Here is a 19,740-nt window from a genome sequence, read left to right as displayed (position 1 = left end):
GTTATTCATTTCTGCTACATCTTTATTTTCAGAAAATGTCGCTTTCAAATCCCTTACGTGGCATACTTGATGTCAACCGCCTCACTGGTCCAAATTATACGGATTGGCTCCGTAACTTGAGAATTGTTCTCACAGCGGAGAAAATCGTGTACGTCCTTGATACAGTAATGCCTACGCCCGAAGAAGGGGCAAGCGAGGATGAGATCGCTCGCTACGTGAAGTACATTGATGACTCCACTCTTGCTCAGTGCTATATGTTGGGCTCTATGACTCCAGAGTTACAGAGACAACATGAAAAGATGGATGCCAGATCCATTCTCCTACATGTCCGTAAATTGTTTGAGGAATAGGGAAGGACTCAACGATATGAGATATCCAAGAGCCTTTTCCGCGCTAGGATGACTGAGGGGACACCGGTTCAGAACCATGTCCTAAAGATGATTGAGTGGATAGAGAAACTCACAGGTCTAGGAATGGTCCTAGAGGATAACTTGTGTGTGGACATTGTGCTTCAGTCCCTACCAGATTCCTTTTCACAGTTCATAATGAATTTTAATATGAACAAGCTTGAGGTGACTCTCCCAGAGCTCCTCAATATGTTGAGGGAGGCAGAGAGTACTATTAAGAAAGAGAAGCCAGTTCTCTACACTGGTGAGACCAGAAAGAAAAGGAAAGCAGAAAGGTCCCTTAAGAAGGGAAAGGGCAAGGGCAAACAAGGTAAAACAAAGGTTGCTAAGAAAGACCCAACAAAGGACAAAGGCCAGTGCTTCCACTGTGGTAAAGATGGGCACTGGAAGAGAAACTGCAAAGAGTACCTTGCAGAAAGGGCGAAACAAAAGCTTGATGAAGCTTCAGGTACATTCATGATCAGTCTCCATTTGTCAGACTCTTATGATAACACATGGGTATTAGATACCGGTAGTGCTTATCATATATGCAATTCGTTGCAGGTTCTGGCAAGGCCTAGGAGACTAGAGAGAGGCGAGATGGACCTAAAGATGGGTAATGGAGCAAAAGTTGCTGTATTAGCTGTTGGCGAGGTCGCTCTACATCTGCCTAGTGGAGCTTTTATTGCATTAGATGCATGTTATTTTGTTCCTTCTATTATCAAAAACATTATTTCCATTTCATGTTTAACAGTTAGTGGATATAAATTTGTTTTTGAGAACAATAGTTGTTCGATATTATTAGATGATAATATCATCACGAAAGGAACATTGCATAATGGTTTATTTATGTTAGACACCACTCCACATATCATGAATGTAAATGTGTCTAAGAGGAAACGAGATGAGGTGAACAATGCATACCTGTGGCATTGTAGGCTAGGTCACATCCATGGAAGAAGGATTCAAAAGTTGCTAAATGATGGATATCTAGATCCATTCGACTATGTGTCATATGCAACTTGTGAGCCTTGCATTCGTGGAAAACTGACCAACTCTCCATTTAGTGGAACTGGAGAGAGAGCCACTGAGTTGTTGGAACTCATACATAGTGATGTATGTGGACCCATGTCAACTCATGCCATTGGAGGTTACTCCTACTTCATTACATTTACTGATGATTTCTCAAGGTATGGATATGTGTACTTACTGAAGTACAAGTCCGAGGCCTTTGAGAAATTCAGAGAGTATAAGAATGAGGTGGAGAACCAGACTGGAAAGAGTATCAAAACTCTTCGATCAGATCGAGGAGGTGAGTACTTAAGTACAGAGTTTACTCACTTCCTCAAGGACCATGGGATATTATCCCAATGGACACCTCCTTATACACCTCAGCTCAATGGTGTCTCTGAAAGGAGAAATCGTACATTATTAGATATGGTACGGTCCATGATGAGTTTCGCTGACCTACCCATCTCATTCTGGGGATATGCCCTAGAAACCGTAGCTTACCTTCTGAACAGAGTTCCAACTAAGTCGGTAGTGTCTACACCATATGAGATATGGAAAGGGAAGAAGCCTGATCTTAAGGTTGTTAAGATTTGGGGCTGTTCTGCCCATGTTAAAAGACACAACCCCGATAAGTTAGAATCAAGGACAGAGCGATGCAAATTTGTGGGATACCCCAAGGAAACTTGTGGGTATTATTTCTATCATCTCGAGGACCAAAAGGTCTTTGTAGCTAAGAGAGCAGTGTTCCTTGAGAAGAAACACATTCTTGGCGGAGACAGTGGGAGAATGATAGAGTTGAGCGAAGTTAGGGAACCAAGCTCAAGCACCACTCTACAGCCCGAGTCTGTTCAGGTACCTAATACACAAGTATCAACTTTACGCAGGTCTGATAGAGTATCCCATCCTCCTGAGAGATATGTGGGACATATTAGAGCAGAGGATGTAGAGGATATTGATCCTCAGACCTACGAGGAGGCTATTATGAGTATAGACTCCGGGAAGTGGAAAGAAGCCATGAATTCTGAGATGGATTCTATGTACTCCAATAAGGTTTGGAACCTAGTTGATGCACCCGAAGGTATTGTACCCATCGGTTGCAAGTGGATCTTTAAGAAAAAGATCGGAGTAGATGGAAAGGTAGAGACCTATAAAGCAAGGCTAGTGGCTAAGGGGTATCGTCAAAGGCAAGGTGTTGACTACGACGAAACTTTCTCACCCGTAGCAATGCTAAAATCCATCAGAATTCTATTGGCTATTGCAGCACACTATGATTATGAGATCTGGCAGATGGATGTGAAAACCGCATTCCTCAACGGGAACCTGGAGGAGGAGGTGTATATGATGCAACCTGAGGGATTCGTGTCCAAGAACTGCCCAGATAAGGTGTGTAGGTTGCTTAGATCCATTTATGGACTAAAGCAAGCTTCCCGAAGTTGGAACATAAGATTTGATGAGGCAATCAGATCTTATGACTTCGTTAAGAACGAAGATGAGCCTTGTGTGTACAGGAAGGTAAGTGGGAGCGCTATCACCTTTTTGGTGTTATATGTGGATGACATCCTCATCATTGGGAATGACATAGGAATACTATCCACAGTAAAGGCTTGGTTATCTAGACACTTCTCCATGAAGGACTTAGGAGAAGCATCTTATATCTTGGGGATTAGAATCTATAGAGATAGATCCAAAAGGATGCTTGGCTTGTCCCAGTCCAGGTACATAGAAACTATTGTCAAAAGGTTTGGCATGGAAAATTCTAAGAGAGGTCTCATACCGATGAGACATGGGATATCGCTTTCTACGAGTATGTCCCCAAAGACTCTAGAAGAAAGGGCGAACATGGATATGATACCTTATGCCTCAGCAATAGGGTCTATCATGTATGCCATGCTATGTACTAGGCCTGATATAGCGCATGCTCTGAGTGTCACGAGCAGGTATCAGGCGGATCCAGGCTTGGAGCACTGGAAAGTAGTAAAGTGTATCCTTAAGTACTTGAGAAGGACTAAGGATCTTTTACTAGTATATGGAGGTAATAGCCTTAAGGTTGAAGGCTACACTGACTCAAGTTTTCAGTCTGATGTTGATGATAGCAAGTCGAATTCAGGGTATGTGTACACCTTGAATGAAGGAGCAGTGTGCTGGAAGAGTTCCAAGCAAGATACCATTGCTGACTCGACCACAGAGGCGGAGTACATTGCCGCATTAGATGCAGCAAAGGAGGGAGTCTGGGTGAAGAAGTTCATCACAGATTTGGGAGTCGATACAGATAGCAGTGGAAAGAGTTCCATCCGAAGATAACATTGCAGATCCACTAACAAAGCCGTTGTCTCATTTTGTCTTTGAGCGTCACAGGGGTCTGATGGGGATCAGACACATAGGTGATTGGCTTTAGGTCAAGTGGGAGATTGCTAGTCATAAGTGCCCAACAAGCCAATCACGTGAGTGATGGCACGTGTGACTTGATACAGAATCTTTTTGCTTATTATATTTTGGCGTATATCACTTTATAACTATTGCATAAATGCATATATATTGTGATGTCCTTGGATTTGTGCAATGGGAATCGGATCGTGATGAGATCACGATAATGAGATCGATTCACCTTTAAACACATATCCTAAATAATCCCGGTCATAGGTTACTCGAGAGGGACATCGTGATAACCGGATAGACTGGTGTGCTGTATACCCGTCCATATGATGGATGCAGCTGGTCTCATAGCTGCTCGTGTAGGGACACTAGGGATACAGTACAGGTGCTCATTGGAGAATGAGTTCACTGATTGATCCGCTTACGGAATGCTGGATGGTTGATGATGCCTTATTGTCAGACAGCGATTCCATAGTCCTAGTGGTGTATCTGGTCCTTGGACTTGAGACACCAAGGATGTCCTGTATGAGTGCTCCACTCTTTGATACCAGACTTATAGGTTTGACTGTTCTCAGATCTAGTACAGCTGGTCATTGGGAGTGGTAGTCGACCTTACGAGGGCTATTGAGTGTCGACAGAGGATCATCCACTCTCGGCGTCATGAGAGGAATATCCTATGTGTTCTTGCTCAGACAAATCCCTGGCCAGGGTCATTCGGGTTGAAAGAGAAAGAGTTCTCCGGGAGAATCCGATTAGAGCGAGACTCGAGTAGAAACCGTATGGGTCTGACAGCACCATGCTCGATATACGGTCTCTGGGATATTAGATGGATGAGGGACTATAGGTACATGGTAACTGAGGACAGACAGGTCCAATGGATTGGATTCCCCTGTATCGTCTGGGGACTACGGCGTAGTGGCCTAGTACTTCCGTAGTCGATGAGTCGAGTGAATTATTACAGAGATAATAATTCACTCAGTCAGAAGGAGTTCTGACAGGTATGACTCACGGCCAGCTCGATATTGGGCCTAGAGGGTCACACACATATGGTAGGCATTGCGATGAGTAGAGGTTCGGATATGAGATATCCGACGGAGCCCTGTCTTATTGGATGCAGATCCAATACCCACTAGGGAAAGGACCCATTAGGGTTTTGACACGGGATCTCTATAAATAGGAGGGATTCACAGCCTCATAGGCTAGAGTCTTTGCTTGCCCTTCCTATTCTCCTCTCCCTCTCCACCTCAGAGTAGGCCTGGAGTTTTGAGGAGCGTCGTCGCAACCCTGCTGTGTGGATCACCGCTAGAGAGGAGGACGCTTGACCTCCTTCACCCTCTCCTAAGGATCTGCAAGGAAACAGGGATATACGATCTCCCTAGGTAACACAATCTCTATACGCAGTTTTGTGTTTTGCGGATTTTTGCGCACCAATCTTCGCACGACGACGAACATCCTTTTGGGAATCGGGGATTTTTGTTTTCTTGTTCTTCCGCTGCGCATATGATGTCGCCCCCTTATGATTTCCCAACAGGAAGACCGTTAGTGGATGCCAGTGGCCTTAACGGAAGAGGAATCGACGAAGTGGATGTAGGTCACAACGACCGAACCACTCTAAAACTCAGTTTGCATTTACTTTGAGTAACTTTATTTTACAACATATTGCCTCTCCTCCTTACTGTGCTTTAACTACGTTTTCAAAGTATTATCTTTACGAAACGGTTTTATGACGTAAACGGTTTTAATCGTACGAAGTTTTGAAGATGTGATTTTACCGCTACACCAATTCACCCCCCTCTTAGTGCCGACCCTGATTGCTTTCCTAACAATTGGTATCAGAGCCACGGTTTTCCAATTTGATTTAACACCCAAATAGAAATGACTCTTTTCGGCTATCAAGATGATCACTCTCTCATACGTCTTCCCTTTTTCAATGGGACGGACTACACTTATTGAAAAACTCGAATGAGAGTTTTATTGCTTTCGTTGGATTTGAATTTATGGCACATTATCGAATCCGATTTTAAAATGTCTTCTCTTCTAAAGAAAGATTGGAATGATAGGGAGAAGAAAACGTTTTCTTTAAATGCAAAGGCTATGAATGCCTTATTTTACGCCTTAGATAAAAATAAGTTTCAAAATAGCTTTCGACATTTGGCACACTCTTGAAATCACACACGAAGGCACTAGCAAAGTCAAGGATTCTAAAGCTAATTTTTTAATGCATGATTTTGAACTTTTTTGAATGAAGCTTAGTGAAACCATTGTTGACATGTACACCCTTTTTATAGATGTTGTCAATGGTTTAAAAGCTCTTGGCAAATGTTTTTTGGATTTTGAACTTGTAAACAAGATTTTGTGTTCTCTTAATAAGAGTTGGGATTAAAAAATAACGGCTATTCAAGAATCGAAAAACTTGAACCAATTTTCAATCGAAGAACTAATAGGGTCCTTGATGACCTATGAAATGACGTGCAATACACGTAAAGAACTCAAGAACAACCTTCCAAAGGACAGAAAGGATTTCGAACTAAGAATAATCGAAGATCACTCGAGCATAAGCTCAAGTGATGGTAAACTTAAACTCACAATGAAATTTAAAAATTTTATTAAACAAAAATTAAAGAACAAAATGAACAGAACTACTTGCTATGAACGCAAGAAAAAAAACACAAATTGAGATGAATCGAGCTCCTTCGAAGATAAGGAGAAAATTAACAAAGGTGATGTGGCAAACTACACCTTAACATCTTTCGACGTTGAGATACTATAAAAGCCTTTAGTTTATTTTGAAATTACATGATATTTTTATGAGTTATTTTTAATTTAGTTTAAAATTAATTTTCTTGAAAATTATATTTTTAAAAATGAAAATGTAAAAATTATGATCATGCTAGTAATTTTGAAAATGATAATGAAAATTATATGTTTAAAAATGAAAATTTAAAAGTATGACCATGCTTGTAATTTTGAAAATGATAATGAAAATTATATATTTTATGTTAATGGAATAAAATGTTAGATTTAAATCTAATGGTCATATGTATGTTTTTTCAAGAATAAATAATGTGTATCTTGATGATTTCCGAATTTGAGTGAAACCATGCTTGATGTCTTAATAAAAATATTAAGAAGTTTGATATCATGCTTAACGATGATGCATGGCTTTTGTATAAAAAACTAAGCATGAAAAATTGATTCACCTAAAAAGAAAAATGCATGACTACAACAAACAAAATGATCTTGATGGAAAATGCTTTATGAAATCAATTTCGATGATGCATAATGATATAATTATGTAATGAAACTATTAAATATTTTGAAACCATGTTTTGATGTCATGCATAATGATCATGCTTAATAAATTTTGAAATTATGCATGATAATTTTTAAGTAATTTATGGTTTATTGATTTTGATGATTTTTATGATGAAATTTATTTTTCGATCCTAAATGACTAGTGATATATATATATTTTTTTGGCATGAAAAGGAAAAAGGTATGCTTGTATGAAACAAACTAAAAAGAGGAAAGCTTTCTCTTTGAAAAATTTCTCTACTTTATTGATTTAAAAAAAAAAAGAGATTAATGAATCTATCTATATTTTTATGAATCTCTTGAATTTTGATTTGATGATTTGAATATGAATGAGTTTTTCCTTGATTTTTTGAGATTTATAAATTGAGATTTCTAATGCTTAAATCAAGATTTTATATGCATAAATTGAAATCTTTTTCTCCTAAGTTTCTTTTACGATTTACTAAAGAGAATATCTTTTTCGAAATTCTTGACTTGAAATTTTTTTTGAATATATTTTACTATTTAATCTCCTAAGATTTTCTTTTGATTAGTTAAGAGGATGTTTTTCGAAAGGAATCATGTCTTTTGGTATTTAAGTGGTCTTATCTTTCATGACATGATTTCTTGTATTTATGGCTTGTATACCTTGAAATGATTGAAATAATTTACACTATTATATTCTTCCCTTATTCTTTCTTGTTTACAATGATAAAAGAGGGAAAAGTTATGATCATGAATGGTAGGATGCAATTTGACAAAATTAGTGCCATCATGATGTTAAATATTTATGATTTGGAATTATGCATGCAATACTTTAACTTATGATAATAATGCATGCAATGATGAAATATTCATGATAAAATAATTGTTTTGACATTCATGACTTAAATTTTCATCTATGCTATTTACCTTTGTCATAATTTGAAAATTGATGTAAAGGGTCTTCCTTTCTTTTTGCCAATGACAAAGAGGGAGAAAGAGTTGCTAATGTGCCCATTTCAAAGAGAAAGGTGCTAGCTTGCACATTGCAAAAGAAGCAAAAAATGACACTTCTTAAAAGAGAAGAAAGAGCTTGCTATCTTGAACATTGCAAAACAAACATGCTAAACTTGCACATCTTTAATTATTGCTATCTTGCATAATGATCAATTTGGAAATTATGTATAATGTGCAATGATATGTCTAAACACATGAGAATTGAACTTCTCTTTTTTGTTGATGACAAAGGGGGAGAAGTATGATGTTATGCATAGGTTTATGCATAAGTTTATGATGACATGTATAACATGTTGCTTGGATTTTTGAATCCAAGAGTTTCTATCAATATGGCATATTGATAGGGGGAGTTTGTTTAAACTCAGGGAGTTAAGTTTAACTCCGTCATCAATTGGTTGTCATCATCAAAAAGAGGGGGGAGATTATTGAATCTCATATTTTGATGATGAAACCAATTGATAATTGTGTTTATGTTTTAATCTACATTTTGAGTAACGTAGGATGCTTTGATCAGGATGTGATGATTAAAGCAGGAAAAATCATATTGTGCCGGAGGATAACATGTTAGAAGATTGAACGTCGGGCCGAAGGATCGATCGACGTATCGATATAAGTCTTTGGGCCGTAGATTTGGGCATCGGGTCAAGAAGAGCGGATATTGTGCTAAGGATATCGGAGTTGCGGAGTCAACTAGCCGATTGGGCAATAGGCCGTAAGAGAGGATATTGTGCTGAAGAATCAAACGAAGCGTCGAGGGACCATTGACATACCGGACAACGTGATTAATACTTAGTATTAATTATCTAGATCAAAGTATATTTTACATGTATAGGATTAACTATGATAGCAAGGCATGAAGCAAAATGAAGTCCCGGAGTCAAGAATGTGATTTTGTTGGGAGTTCAAGAGTTCGTCGGAAGTTCTGGCGGAACCAGCCAAGAAGTCTCAGAGCTTGCTCGTGAAGCTTGTCGAAACTTGCCAAGAAGATCGTCGTGAAGTCTAGGAGCTTGCCGAGAGTCTGCCAGAACATTGCCGAAAGATCATCGGAAGTTCGCTGGAAGAATAGACATAGTGGCTTGTTTAGCTTAGCAAATGTCTTAGGATTTCGTAGTTAGCACGTAATTGGGTTTGGATTTGGGCCAACCCAATTAAGAGCCAACTAGGCCCATGTAAGGATTGTGTTGGGCCCAATAAGAGGCCCAAACAGTGTCCCAAGAAGTATCACCGTCATGGTACAGTCTTCAAGATTGTGTCAAGCAGTGGTACCGCCCAAGACAATGCCAATGTCAAACTAACACTGGGCGGTGGTACCGCCCATGCCTGGGGAACCCGAGATGAGATGTTTTTAAGCTCCAAGTTTGAATTAACTTGAAGCTTATAAATACACTTCTCATCCCTAGTTAAAGCACGCAAGTATAGAGAGTCTAAAAGTAAAGAAACGCTGCTATAATCTCTTTAGGAATTCCCTCCTCCAAGTCTAAGTGTTAGAATTCTGTTTAGAGAGGAGAGTGAGTACTTGTAAGGGTTATCTCCTAAACCCGGTAAAAGGAGAAGAGCAGTGTAAAAGGTGAGTCTTCGCCTATTGAAGGAAGACCATTAGTGGATGCCGGTGGCCTTGACGAAAGAGGAATCAGCGAAGTGGATATAGGTCACGATGACCGAATCACTCTAAAACTCGGTTTGTATTTACTTTGAGCAACTTTCTTTTATAGCAAATTGCCTCTCCTCCTTACTGTCCTTTGATTGTGTTTCCATGCGCTTTCTAAGTATTATCTTTACGAAACGATTTTATGACGGAAACGGTTTTAATCGTACGAAGTTTTGAAGACGTGATTTTACCACTGCACTAATTCACCCCCCCCCCTCTTAGTGTGGACCTCGATTGCTTTCCTAACCGATGCAACTATGTATAAAGAGAAATAAAAAACTTTGTGAAATAACCTTTGTATTCAACTATCATCCTATTGTCCAATTGTTTTTTTAGAAACTTCTTTAGTTTCTAGAGATGCAATAATGTTAGAAGTTACTACTCATATAATATGTCCCAAAATATTTGTCAAGTCATAATGCCACAATCAATCTCCAATATTTGATATTGCATATTCCACCACAAATTAACTTTTTCATCGAGAATGAAAGAGAAAATGATGATTTTCTACTCTCTTGCATGTCCTATGTTGGTGATGCATAAGAGAGATTAACTAGCCCCTCTATTTTGATGATTTATTTATGAGGAAATATTGTATGATATATAGTGATGTATCTACTTTGATATGTTTTAACGAAGAATGAGAGGATAGTAGCCGATTCATTTGTAAAAGGAATTATCATATTGGTGATTTAGAGTTGGTAACTACCGGAAACTTTATGACACTATCTTTATATTCAAACTTTTAAAATCTTTATAGATCATAAGTGCCTAAAGTATATCTTCATGTAAAAGAATTATATGTGAGACAAGAAAAATGATTTAATTTTCTAAAAAAATTATCATTTATCAATTATCATTATAGGAGTGGTAATATGGTTGATGCTTAAAGTAGGAAGTAATCAAACATTAAAGCCCATTTAAATGTTTCGAGAACTTTCATGATTACAAACTTTGTAGACATAAAACTTGAACTATTGAGTGGACATAAATGTTTTCTAGATTATTTGGTGACACTATCATTTTTGGTAAAGAAATTAAAACCAGAAGGGAGATGTATATATATAAACCATAGCTAAAGACATAACTCATAATTTAATATGAGAATTTCGACAATTGAAGGATGGTTCCTTTAGATTCTACTATCAAATTTGTGTTCTAGAAAGTTAACTAAGAAAGATGCAACAATTAAAGCAAGCCTATTTTGTCAAATTTATCATTCATCCCAGGATACTTGTGGTAAGAGTTCAAGAGATACATAATTGAATATATCTTTGAGGATTTGGTTTGTCAACAAGTAAAGACTGAGCATCGATACTTATCAAAATATTACAGAATATTTGATTCTTAAATGAAAATGAGGAGCAAATTAGTATGAATTTGATGTTAGGTATACCTAAAATCCAAAAAAGATTATGTTAGAATTTTGGCATGTGGATTATCTCTTTTACGTCCACCCACTTTTTTTTTTTCTATTAATCATAGTTATTTATAGGATAAACTGACTATGTTACTTATTAGAGAAGTCATTTGATGCAATAGTATTCCCATTGGTATTATATCTAATAGAGTTCGGAGGTTTAAAACAAATCGATGATTAATCTGAAAGGATAATACAAATACCATAAAATATTAGATTTTTAATAATTGAGATAAATATATGCATATAAAACATATTTCATTATTCAAAAGGTCCTTTTAAACCTTCTTAAGAATCTATCATAGACTATAAATAGCTCAAAGTTAATAGAAAAACTTTGTGCATCGATAGTGAATGAATCTAGAATTTAAGAGTACATATCAAAAGAAATTATGAGATTTTATGTGAGAGTAAATTGCCTCCGATATTTGTGTGGCCTTTTCAAATCTTATAAAAGATCATATCCATGACTAATTGATTGGCCTTACATCCAACACTTATAGATGTCCATGATATATTTCATATCGATACTTAAGAAATATATTACAGATCCATTTTATGTTCACTCATGTCAATCATTGGTAGATGATATTTCTTATATGGGGTAAAATTTAGGAAAGGAAGTAACACATCATATCAAGTAATGCTATTAGTGAAAGTTTGCTGACAACATTGTATAGAAAACCACTTGAGAAAGGGATGAAGACATCAAATAATAGAGTCCACTTTTTTTTTCCATAATGTAAATCTTGGGGATCAAATGTTTTAAGGTAACGAATACAATCACCATATTTTTTTTATTTCCTAAAATATAAATTCTACAATTAGAACTTTACCATATAAGCATAATTGAATTCCTAATATGTGTATTCTAAAATGAAAATTTATTGTTCAACCATTAATAATATTTCCATTATTGAACGAGCAAATATGAAATAACATAATAATTTAATTAATATTAAATATAAAAATCAAAATTAAGGTTTTTACCTTTAGTGAGATCGTCCCTCTTATCCTATTAAGCCAATCAAATTCTTAATATTTATTTTAACAATGATCGCAAAGACTATAGGGGCGATAAGGGTTGAGCGAGGAAGTGCATTGATCATCAACTAAGGAGAATAGTAAGTCATCCATTATTTATTTATGAAATTTAGATATTATTTGATGGTGGATTCTCAAAATAAATTGAGATGTAGGAATTAAAATTTAGATTTTATAATGTTATCAAATTGCCTCAATTCCTTATGAATTTTGAATGTTATTATTTAGTGGAAGATTTTCCAAATCAATCGAGATGCATGGTGTAAATTTGATAACTTACAAAGTTATTTAATCACCTTTAATCATGATTAGTAAAAGTTGAATTAATAAATTTCACAAAAGTTCATGATTTTTTAAGCATGTCAAATACTTTTTGAAGTTCATGTTGCATTAGTTTAAATTTAATTTTTTTATTAATGCTAGTTTAATGGTGTTATGACACATTATGAAATTTTATATTCTCATATGAAAAATTAGATAAATTATTCACTTAATTTTGGATTAAAAAATAGATTTGTAGGCCACTGTTAGATTCAGTCCGATCAACCATAGCTTAGTCTAGGCTTGGGTTTAGCTTGGACCCAACCTAGCTCAAGTTAGGATAGTTTACTAGAGCGAAACAAACCCAATACAAGTCAAATCCGACCTAGTGTGACCCTAGTTGGAATCAAACCCAACTTGATCCAAGTCCAACCTAACACATCAATGGGATAGGCCTAGTGTAGCTTGAAGCTTATGGCCTAGGTCAACTTAGTCCCGAGGACTTGTGGTGCATGCCCTTTGTCACTAACAAAACTAAAAATTGGTTTAGGTCATTTTTATACCAATTTAAATTAATTAAAGCCGATCTTGAGTGATTCTAAACTATCTCAATTCAATTTTTGGTCTAGCTAGTTTGACTTGGGCTAATTTAGTGTGATTTTGACCCAAAATTTTATTGGTTCAATCGTGGGTTATAGTGGATTTGACACCTCTCTATCTTCTTATTTGATGAATGTTTTATGTATTTTATGTTGTGACTTTTAAAAATCATTAACAAATTCCAAGTTTAATTGGGATATGAGAGTAAAGGTGATGATATGATGTATACGATGATAATTGAGGACATCAATTTTTAACTAAGAGGTAGGTTGACCAACGCAAGTAGCATGATTCTGTTTGGGGTAGTGAAACATTAGATATATTAGATAGATAGTTCTTTCATTTATTATTAGGGGAAATGTGTCTTCACTTTGACGAGTGAAGAATATTACTTCATCCGCTATATCAGTTTTCTTCAAAATAAAGAGCTCATCTTCTTGGTTAAGATATTTCTATTTGTTAGAAACTACACTATATGTCAATATGATTTATGATAATAAATACCATATGATTTGACTTTGGATGACATTATGATTTCCTGACTTTTATTTATAGATTTGAATATGATGATTTATATTTATAAGGTTATTCTTACTTACCATAATTGTTGATATATAATTTTATATTTATTTTTAAAGTAGCCGGGACTAGATATACAAGATCTTTCTTTGATCTCTGGGTTGTGCTATTACAAAGTTGTAGCATTTTCCACTCATTGTTGAGGTTGATGTTACTTGATGGTTTTATTTTGAGAAAGACATTTTTAATTTAAGGTTTTGAATAAAATTGCTTTGACTTTTTAAATGCTATGGATGAATTACTAACCTCAACTTGGATCGAATCTAAAATTGTATGGCACTCAAATTATAGTCCTTTGAACATTTTCTTTAATTGTAGGATACCTTCGTTCCTATTTTTACAAAGCATCGAATAAGCCAAACGAGAGATTTCAAGTGCTTGGGCGGATAACATGAACTCGGGGTTAAGCTGTGGATGTGGAAAGGACTCCAAACCCAATGTCATTCTTTCTTATCTGACCGAGTAATCCTTCTCTTCCCTACGTCAAACTCTTATTTTCGTTCAATTTCCATAGCACTTACGATTTCATGTTCTCCTAATTCCTGTGAATCTCTGTCGGAGATATAAGTGCTCACTTTTCCATCTTCCATTCATGAGGTGTGGTGTGGATAATTTGCAGTCGATCTGCGAGTGCAAAGAACAAGAAGGAATGGAAAGAAAAGGGCATCACCAAATATATTTCTATAGATATCATAGAATCAGTGTTGATGCAAATGAACCCCAAGGATGCTGTGCGCCTAAGCACCGTATGCAAAGAATGGAAAGACACAACCCCACAGTGTGATCCAACAATGCACAAAACTCCGTGGTTGCTCAATGTGGCCGATTCTAACTACTTCCTTCACAGCACAGTTGACAAGGATATGTCATTCACGATCAAAATCCATGACATTCTCCCTAAAAAGTTGCATAACTGGGGCTGCTTTCATGGTTGGTTGGTGCTCGAGCATCACAGGTTCTCTCTATATAATCCTTTCACACGGGTGCGGTTGGATCTCCCACCCCACAAGCACGGAATCATGGATTTCCGTTACATGTCATCAGCTCCGACGAATCCTGATTGCGTCGTTATTGTTTTTCATATCAATGAACTTTATATTTGGAGGCCGGGCGATAAGACATGGACCATAGAGAAAAACATGAATGTGATTGATTATAGGTCGATCATGAACTTTCAAGGGAAATTCTATACTTTAGATTGTTATACTGGAAACTTAGTATGTTTTGGAGTCACTCCGTTTCGAATCAAGATTATGGATGTGCCACCACCCAAGGAATTTTTTAGAGTATCACGCAATCGGATCTATTTGGTTGAATCTTGCGGGGAGTTGTTGTTGGTTTGCTTGATTTGCAGCCTCAAGATCCCGAAAGTTTACATGTTTCGACTCGATTTCGAGAACAAGACTTGGATCAGGATAAAGAGTTTGGGTGATCGAATATTATTTTTAAGTGGTAGTCGTTATGACCAACATGGTATCTCAGTCTCGGCTCGTGAAACTGGATGTATTAGGAATTGTATATATCTCATTGATTGGTCATCAAAATATGTTTACATCATGGGAAGTCGTAAGATCAAAAGAATATACAAAGGACTACAAAATGGTTGCATCCCGCTCTGGATCACTCCAAGTAAATGATGATAGAGAAAACAACAACTGTTGTATTAGTTAGTCAGATAATTTTAGAGTTTCTATTTATTTCGAAGCAAAAAGAGCAAATGAGAGCGATCAATGGACTTTTGTGTCAATTGATAATTGACTATGTTTTATTTTATGAACTTTTATTTTCTTCCACATACCATGTTTGGGAGGTGCACATGTGTGCTCATAGATATCCAACTCCTTATTGTTAATGATCATATTACAACTCTAAATCCTGTGTAAGTTAATAAAAATGAAGAATGATTCAAAATTCATCTTAGTCTAAGGACATGGAGCTTCTATCTACTCACAAGAATTAATGCAGCTCTCACTAAGAGACATCCATCTCTACCTGTTGAACTTGGTAAGCTGAGAAAGGATATCTTAGACAAAGGCTGATGATAAATCTGTTCCCTTATTTGCAAATATTTTCCTTTTAATTTCAGTTCTATTACAAATTAATGACAATACCATAGCTATTTAATTTAAATTAGCGTGTCACATTTGGTATATGTTTACAGGGAGTCCCATAAGATGGACAATAAACTCTCTATACACTAGCCATTGTAATTTATACCTATGTTAACCCAATAAGAGCCTAAACTAAAATAGTCTATACACTAGCCATTGTAATCTATACCTGTGTTGGCCTAATAAAGATTTATTTTTATCACAATAGCAATTTGATTGCAACCTAAATTATTGATCAAAGTTCTAATTAATTCTTTGTTTTGTCAACTAATCATGCGACACATCATCCCATCTATTAATATATTATCTTATCTTTCTAACATGATGATAGTCGATTGATTCTTTCAATCCTTTAACATGATTTTTTTATTTTCAAGAATGATGATTGATTTTATAGTAGCTCACATCTTTAGTCGAAGTATCTCTTATATTTAGCAGAAGATTTAATAGAGATATCTTAATTCATGATTTTAGATGTGTTTTAATATAAAATGAGAGGATGAAAACTTAGATTGTTAAAACCTCATGCAACACAAAATTTCATCAGAGATGTCAGACATTGTTATCATCAAAATTTCTCACACATTCGAGCACAGGAAAATTTTCTTCGATTGAGGACAGCCATAATGGACCTCTTAATTGAGAAGCAATCTTATTCCCACCCTACACCAGTTTCCAAGGCAAGGAATTCATGAAGAGAGCGTTCAATGGCATCTGAATCAGATGGTTGTGATCACCAAGGTGGTCAAAATCGTGCTGCGTTTACGGAGCCGAGGCATGGAATATAGAAATGGGCAAAACTAGTTTCGCAGTAGCTTCCTTGAGCACTGAAACAGTGGAGGCTTTAGAAGCTTCACTTTTTCCTGATGCAGACAAGAATCTAATTTGTAATGGCCTCCTGAACTCCTGCATGTTAAGGTCGAGAATATCCATTTACGCATTGATTGAACAATGGATTCATTCATGTGCAAGATTTATCAAACATAATGCTGCTCAAATAACACACTACTCCTCCTTTCCTCAAAAGTCAGCTGGTTCTCTCTCTCTCTCTCTCTCATTCATCATCTGTGATTCCTAACAACAACAGCTGTGTCATAGAATAATAGAAGTTGAGTTCCTTTTTCTTTTTCTTTGGGTGAAAAGAGAAGCCATTTGAGGCTTCGAGTTTCTCGTTCCTGCTCATCCATTACTAGTGGTTGCTTGCTTGTATAAAAGATTAATATCTTACGGGTTTATCGAGGATCTATCAGCTTCTAAGACCAATTCAAACCAACCAGACAACAAGAAGCCCATATATGTCTTGTCCTAGATGAAGATGGGGAAGATGGAGAAGTTATTCATCATGATTTAGTTTAAGTGCTTGTCATTGTTGGTTTAATTATGCTATGAACATATTATAGAATTTTATATTTTTATATAATAAATTTGAGAAATTATTCTCTTATGTTGTATAAAAAACCTTTGGATTGATGGGTCATTATTGAATCCAATGCGGTCGGGATACCCCAATTCGGGCTTGGGATTGGCCTGGATTGGACCCGGCTCAGGTGGGGTGAGCCGACTGGGCGAACCAGACCCAAATTGGACCAAACTCCAATACAATCAGGTCTAGCCCAATGCATCAATGAGGCAAACCGAGGACCCATAGAAGCCCGAAGCCCAACTTGGCCCAATAGTGTCAAGCCATTTACCGCTGAACCAAATCGATTAGGTTCGACTGGTTCAAGCAGATCCAAGGTGTTCTTGGACTAGTTTTGGCTGGTCCAAGCTAGTTCACGTTGTTTTTGGATATGATTTAAGCTAGTCTTAGGTGATTCCGCGTAATCAGTTTGATTTGGACTTGGTTCAATGTGATTTTGGTCCGAACACTGATCAGTTCAAGCCAATTTCAATCGGTTCAACCCTGGTTTGGGCCAATCATGGGTTAGAGTGGATTAGACTACTTCTATCCCGTGACCTAACGAATTTAAAAGGGTTTTATTTGAAGTTATTCTATGAATTTTTAAAATCCTAATAAATTCTAAATTTGAATTATAAACAATGATAAGATATATATGATGATAGTTGAGGACATTATTTCTTTGCCATGTGGTTAGTAAATGTTAATACGTAATTGTTGACTCATCAGTTGGCCCGGTTGGTTCACTATTGAAATTGCAAGTCCTTCCTGATGACTTGCTGACATGAAGAGCTAGCGTGGCAAGCCGATGTGGAGAACCTATTGAGGGAGATGGTTCACTAGGAGCAATCTGACCCTTATGTGGTGGAGGGTTGGAGAGTTAGGTTATCCTTATTGTTTGGTTCCCTTCTGTTTGCGTCTTCGGATGATACCGGGGGTGTCCCGGCTTGACCCATCCAATACTTAAGTTAGAGAGATAGAAGGGGAGGTTAAGAATGTAAGTAAGAGAACGAAGAACTCTTACTCACCCGCCCCTCCTTGGCTAGAGGCTTCACTTTTATACATGAGCGCTTGGTGACATATACGGGTGCTCATAAAGGCTCCCCTTATCCTATATGGTGGAGGCATTAATGAGGGCGATTTACTGGTGTGTCTCCTTTGGTGCTTGGGGTATACCATTGGGGGGATACTTTTGGACTGACTTACCACTTTGGGTTAGGCAAGGAGTGGTTCCTTTATCAATCGTTAGGAAGAGAAGGCTGGTGAAGTCGGACCATGCCGTCGGTCATTAATGCAGAGGCATGGCTTCTGTTGATGTATTAGTTAGGAGTGGGTTGTATGAGCCTATTCCTGGAAGTTGAGGCTAGCAATGTGACCTCCTACTGGCAGTTATAGGGAGTAGGTGGTTCCTAAGCTTTTGCTTAAGTGAAGTTGTACAGTTCCATCATTGACTTAGCGATACCATCATATGTGATGCTACCACTATGAATGTGGTGCCATCGCCTAGTGTGCCATTATAGATTAATGAGATAACCAATGCAATGATTCAATCTATTGGTATGTCGATTAATTTTTCAACATATGGATTCATCATCTAGCTTGCCGATGATCCTCTAACGAATCAAGTTATAATATAATTCATCGATCAATCCTTGGACACATTGATTTATTCTCTAATTAAATATTCGACGTTAATATCTCATTCTTTATTTTAACGCTTGATCCTATAACTTGACATCCAATTCTCTTATTTGATGTTTAATCCTATTCTGGACTCTTAATCAAAGTATCTCTTGTATTACTTATCTGAAAAATATATTTCATATAATATTAGTTTCTAAAATTCATAAATTAATTTTATCAACAAAATATAAGATATATAATAATATATTTTTTTATTATGATAACTAATTAATGAAAGAGGTTAAAAAGACTCTCGTATCTAGGTGTCATAATTATATGATTAATCTCAAACTCATCAATTGAGTTATTCATCATCGAAATACAAAATACAAGATCGTCAAAGGATAACTTGAATCATCGCTTTGGATGCTTGGAATCCTGCTAGGGCAAAACATTGAAGCATGTGTGCTTCCCTTGGGATCCATTTTATTGATCACGAGATGGATGATGCTATTATTGTGAATTTTACTAGTGATACCTTGATATGTGATAGGGCTATTAGCAAATGAAGCATACTTGTTGCCCCCCTATATATTGAGTAGACTTATGGTTCATCTGCACGTAGTTGTAACACATGACTATAGCTTCCCGAATGTATTTATATCATGCATGCTGCAAGTGTCAAGTTGGTTGTTAGTGTTGCCTCACCTTATTCGAAGGTCTCCTATCAATACAACGCAAAGTCAATTCACCTTCTAAGGAAGAAGACTGGGAGGTCTGCCTTAGGTCCTTTTAGATTCATGTGCCCTTAAATAATTTTCTAAAATAATTACCTTACTAATGACATCCGCATAAGGTGATACTTCCAAATTTTGTTATCGATGAAGATCTTTCTTTTAAGGGTTGAGTCTTTTTATTTTCATCCACCACTATGAAGAAAGCTCTGTCAAATAATCTTCTATTATATTTTTAAAAACTCTTTCAGTTTTTAA

Source organism: Musa acuminata, chromosome BXJ1-6 (genome assembly GCF_036884655.1).
Source record: "Musa acuminata AAA Group cultivar baxijiao chromosome BXJ1-6, Cavendish_Baxijiao_AAA, whole genome shotgun sequence".
Lineage (NCBI taxonomy): Eukaryota > Viridiplantae > Streptophyta > Magnoliopsida > Zingiberales > Musaceae > Musa > Musa acuminata.
This window is presented reverse-complemented; position numbering follows the sequence as displayed.